The following is a 6,144-nucleotide window of genomic DNA, read 5'->3' on the forward strand; positions in this document are numbered from 1 at the left end:
ATGCTTTGCTAACAAATGCTTATGCGGATATGCAAAATGCTGCACACAAACATCCTAATGCATAATTTTTATGAGGAGCAATTGATTACCATTGATTACTTAGAATGTGTTATATGTCACCCAGAGGGCATTTATGTAGATTTTAGGAATAAGGTCTAAAAAGTTTGGTTATGAAAACAATGTCTGTGCGTGATGTCTGTTTATGGCTCAAGGCCTTGACTGAATTCTTTGCTGTGCTTCACACAGCCCTGATGAGGAACAGTGGCACAGAGTGAAAATGATGAATTAATAGTGCAAGTTTTAGGTCGGAGTACGGCATTTTCTGTGATTGAGTTTTAATTCAAGGAGGAACAAAAGGTGTTACGGCACCTGAGGTTCTCATTCCCACACAATATTGTCCCGGCAGGAAGCAAAATGTTCCTGTGAATTTCTGGTTGATTGTTTGGTTTTGTTTAGCGCTAGCTTGATTTTATCAGTGAGCTTTGGCTTGTGTTCTTTCTCGTAAGCGAGAGAGGGATAGTTTTATGCTTGGACATGTCTGCAATGGGCCCTAGTTTGTGTTATTTTAGTAGTATTTTGTTGGTTATGTCTGTTTTCGTTTTTGTTACAGTGCACTGAAGAAAAACAAATGAGAGGTGTGATCCACCGGTGGTGATATGGTGATATTTTGTGAGTTCATGATTTAACAATCAGCTCTTTAAACCAGGCCTGAAAGATTGAAATTTAAAGCGCTATGAAATATTCTTACAAAAACAGTTGCAAAGTGTGTTTCTCCATGATTGTAATTGGCTTGGGAGAAATTCACTTATATGGGACACTGATCACAGGAGAAGTCCTTAGTCTAAAAGGATTGCAGCGGGTCAATCCAGAATAAAAGAACAAAGAATTGTTTTCCTTTAAAATGATGACGTCATCTTGCTGATGATGGATGCTCGAATAGGTTGCGCGTGAGACTCCGTTATCAGCAACATCTGGTATGAATGTGTATGGAGGTATGCATGTGAATGGACGGTGATGGACGGACTGGAAGCTTTGACTGACTTGATACTGAGACAATGACTGCACCAACTTTAGGATTAGTAAATGCCAATAAACAATTCATAAACAATTCACCCAGCCGGCAAGAGAAGGGTGGATGCTTCGCTTTGTTTTGTTTTTTGTTTTTTCAGGAGCAGGAGGATAAGAGAGACTGGAGGAGGAGACTGTAGCTTCACATGAGTATGAGCTGCAGACTTAACACTTTGGTTGCTAATTCTGAGTTATTGATGTTTGCTTTAAGAAAACTGTGCTATATTAGCTGTGTTTTGATTAAGGTATCATGTTATATTATTGGGAATACCAAATGCTACAGTGGAGAAAACTTTTGATATCACTCATGACTGGAATATGTTACTATTAACCATAGCAGGCCACTGTAAAAAAAGTCAAGTAAATTTTGTAGAGGAAAATCGCCAAAACTTTAACAATACCTATGAATGGCTTGCCACATTCAAAATAGAGATATGCAATAATAAACATTGGTCCACGTGATTTAGGTTCTCATTTGAAATAGTAAGTTATTAGATGTAGAATATAATTGACAGGGACATGTGATAGGATGTGGTACTGCAAAAGAACAAGAGCAAAGTAAATAAAGAAAATATTGTGTTTAGTTTGGATAAATTCAAATTAAAATGTACCATTACACTCAGAGGATCAATGTGGAATAAAACATATGCAAAATTTGTATGAAGTACATGACTGATAACTGTTCTGTCCTGAGCGTTTGTTTCTAGAGCACCCACTTGACCACACCAACAGTTTCTCGCCACCGAGGAGGGGTACTTGCAAAAAGAATAAAATAAAAATCTGAGTTTAACAAAACATTTAAATGTAAATATCAAGCTTACCTTTCTTTTTCCATGAAATGTGCTTGTGGGAACGCCAGCCATTTTGAAAAGGTGGGCAAAACAATTGGCAAGGCCACACCCCCACACATGTGATATAATTTTAAAGGTACTGTTGCCCTCTCTAAGAAACATCAGGACTTAGAGGAGTGGGAAGTAGAGTATGCGAGCTACAAGCAAAAACTAAAATGTGTACTACAGTGTGCAAAAATGAAATACTGGGTCATCAGGGGGTCATGAGGGACATTTATAAAACTAAAAGTCCCACTAACCTTAAAGTGCACTTGAAAAGCTCACACAAGAAGGTTAACCTAGCTTACCTAGAAGACCTCATCAGGGGGAGTACACTCCCCCTCCTTGAAGAGCTCACCCACTCAACCCGCATCCCAAGAAAACAGCTAACCCCAGATAAGGCAGCGTGATGTATCCCGAGACAACAGGACTGGGACATCTAAATAAAGGTGTGAAACAATCGCCTTCAAAAGGTTATCAATTCACTTCAACCAAAATTAGGACCACTCGGTGCGGCAAGAGTTAATAGTTATTAGTCTCAACACCCAAGGATAACCAGAAGAGCATGACTGATATGATGGAACTGGGATTTTGTTACACTTAATTTTTGCAAAACACAAAAAACTAAATTGAAACTAAGGATTTTCAGAAAATAAAAACTACACTAAACTAGCAAAGAATTGGTAAAAACGAATTACAACTGGTAAAAATTGAAAATCTGAAGTCGAAGCTAAATAAATATAAAAACTAATGAAAATTGCAAAACTATTACAACCCTGGTCCAGACTAAGATGGCGTTGGACATCTTCAGGGCAGAAAAGGGTTGGTGTGACCAAGGTGTGGTTTGGCTTGTTGTATGCACATTTCAAAATGTTACAGCTCTGGATGGACCAGTTACCAGGGCATGGAAGGATGATAGACTTTATTACATGGGGAGAAGGGAAATTTCCGGGATTGAGGATCCTCTGGGATGACGAGGCTGGAGCAACGGTACTCGAGAGAAGAATTTCTGATACTTTCTGAGATATGATGTCACTAACCTTCTCTTTTAATTGTCTAGCTCCAATGAATTGACACAGGGGAGTGTGTCAAAAAGGGGGGAGTTGAGTCCGAACATCAAACAATGGTTTTATGAACATCTTATGACGATTATTTCTGTGTTTAATAATTTAGCTATGGTAAAACTTAAGCTTAGAATGTGTTAGACTTAGAAGGGGTTCACTAATTTTTCATTTCTTTTACACACACATAGATTATGATTAGAATAAGTCCCTGGGTCAAAGAGTCCTGAACATAATATTTTAAACCAAATTTGAATCATTAGAACAACAATATTAGATTATCAAGGCTAGGGAGAGAGGTGTTTTGGTTTTCTGTCTCTTGCAGAGAAAGGAACAGACACCAGACGGGGGCACGGAGATGTGAGGACCCTTCACAGCAGAGACAGATGTAGGGACTGCCGAGACAGCAACTGAGGTCAAGTGTCATGGCGTTTGGGCTCCTGGAGAACATGGATCCCACAAACACAGCAATAACCATGAAGGGGTTGGCGAAAACCAGGAACACCAGACCAACGAGGTTCGAGAGGCTCTTGGCAAAAAGGGGGACACGGCGGTGATCCCAAAACACACAGATTCTTGTTTGAAATCGGGGCAGAATAATCCCCAGAACTGTGCAATGACTAAAGGGTGGTCTAACCCCGGAGGTCGAAGAAAGAAGCTGAGAATCACCCAACTGGAAGACACTGGTAGCTGCAGCAATAAAAATAAAGGTTAAAAGCTCCTTAGACAGAGGTTCTAGTCTAAGTACATTTGAAAGGTATAAGGGGGGCATTAAAATGGGAGTGGAAAACTGGAACACCAAAATAAAGCTGTGGGAAAATTGGGGAGTGATGGGAGTGTCATCTGTAACTGCTGTTATGGTCGTAAATCTAACTTTGCTTGCATCTGAACTGCGTGAACACAGAGGTCATCCCACATATGGTCCACCCGTTAAAGGGGGACAGAGGGCCTCAGGACCAAGAAGAACTGGACCTTGTGACCCTGGAGTGCATGTTGTAAGTGATCTCTTTCAGAGATCAAAAGGGGGAATTGTTAGATTATTCTGTTATTATATGTTACCTTATATATGTAATCAAAGTAGTTGAATTGGAATACTGCTGTAGATCATATTATACCCTTTAATATAGAGTGTGTGATCTGTATGTAGTTTAGTTCTCGTTATACTTTTGAGTTAACAGAACATATTCACATAAAGGTTTATTAGATAAGTGTGCATCACTCTGTATCCTTGATCTGCTGGGAATGTATTACATGCTTAATTGTTGAATCATGAAGAGAAGATTGTAAGCAGGAGTCTCTGTGTCTAAGACAGGGGAGATAGACAGACCACATTCCATACCCCCACCTTAAAGAAAGCAGAGAGACAACTGCCGAGGTCATAACTTAGGCGCTGTAACAGAGAAAGAATGTGATGTTTTGGCTTTTACGACTAGATGGGGGCCACTAGAGACTATAAAAAGCTGAGCAACCCGTCACCATTTTGAGACTTGCTGTGACCCTCTACATGCAGCTCTCCCCATCATGATGGTTCAAATGCTCATAAGTGTTGAATTGTATGGAAATAAATGATTGTTGATTGAGCATTTATACACCGAGTATTGTCCTTCCTTCAGCCCAAAGATTCAAAGAATTGGGAGATTTCAACATAGTTTAAATGAATCAACACCCCCGAGTCATTCTAACTACCAGAAATCTCGAAGCACAGGCCGAGGGGGCGGTGTGGCAGCAATTTTTCACACCAGCCTATTAATTAATGAAAGACCAAGACAGACTTCTAATTCATTTGAAAGTCTGATGCTTAGCCTCGTCCACCCCAGCTGTAAAACTCAGAAACCAGTCTTACTTGTTATCATCTATCGTCCACCTGGGCCTTACACAGAGTTTCTGTCTGATTTCTCAGACTTTTTATCTGATTTAGTTCTGAGCTCAGATAAAATAATTATTGTGGGTGATTTTAACATCCATGTAGATGCTAAAAATGACAGCCTCAACATGGCATTTAATCTGTTATTAGACTCAATTGGCTTCTCTCAAAATGTAAAAGAACCCACCCACCACTTTAATCACACTCTAGATCTTGTTCTAACATATGGCATAGAAACTGAACATTTAACAGTGTTTCCTGAAAACCCTCTCCTGTCTGATCATTTCCTGATAACATTTACATTTACAATTATTGATTACACAGCGGTGGAGAGTAGACTTTATCAAAGTAGATGTCTTTCTGAAAGCGCTGTAACTAAGTTTAAGAATATAATCCACCCACTGTTATCATCTTCAATGCCCTGTACCAACACAGAGCAGAGCAGCTATCTGAACGCTACCCCAACAGAAGTCGATTATCTTGTTAATAATTTCACCTCCTCGCTACGTACGACTCTGGATACTGTAGCTCCTGTGAAAACTAAGGTCTCTAATCAGAAGTACCTGACTCCGTGGTATAATTCTCAAACACGTACCCTAAAGCAGATGACTCGTAATCTGGAGAGGAAATGGCGTGTCACAAATTTAGAGGATCATCATTTAGCCTGGAGAAATAGTTTGCTGCTTTATAAGAAAGCCCTCCGCAAAGCCAGAACATCTTACTATTCGTCACTGATTGAAGTAAATAAGAACAACCCCAGGTTTCTCTTCAGCACTGTAGCCAGGCTGACAAAAAGTCAGAGCTCTTTTGAGCCAACAATCCCTTTAACGTTAACTAGTAATGACTTCATGAACTTCTTCACAAATAAAATTTTTATCATTAGAGAAAAAATTACCAGTAATCATCCCACAGATGTAATATTATCTACAGCTACTCTTAGTACCATTGATGTTAAGTTAGACTCTTTTTCTCCAATTGATCTTTCTGAGTTAACTTCAATAATTACTTCCTCCAAGCCATCAACGTGTCTTTTAGACCCCATTCCTACAAAACTGCTCAAAGAAGTCCTGCCATTAATTAATTCTTCGATCTTAAATATGATCAACCTATCTCTAATGATCGGCTATGTACCACAGGCCTTCAAGCTAGCTGTAGTTAAACCTTTACTCAAAAAGCCATCTCTAGACCCAGCAGTCTTAGCTAATTATAGGCCAATCTCCAACCTTCCTTTCATATCAAAAATCCTTGAAAGAGTAGTTGTCAAACAGCTAACAGATCATCTGCAGAGGAATGGTTTATTTGAAGAGTTTCAGTCAGGTTT

The sequence above is a fragment of the Astatotilapia calliptera genome, chromosome 3, assembly GCF_964374335.1.
Source record: "Astatotilapia calliptera chromosome 3, fAstCal68.1, whole genome shotgun sequence".
Lineage (NCBI taxonomy): Eukaryota > Metazoa > Chordata > Actinopteri > Cichliformes > Cichlidae > Astatotilapia > Astatotilapia calliptera.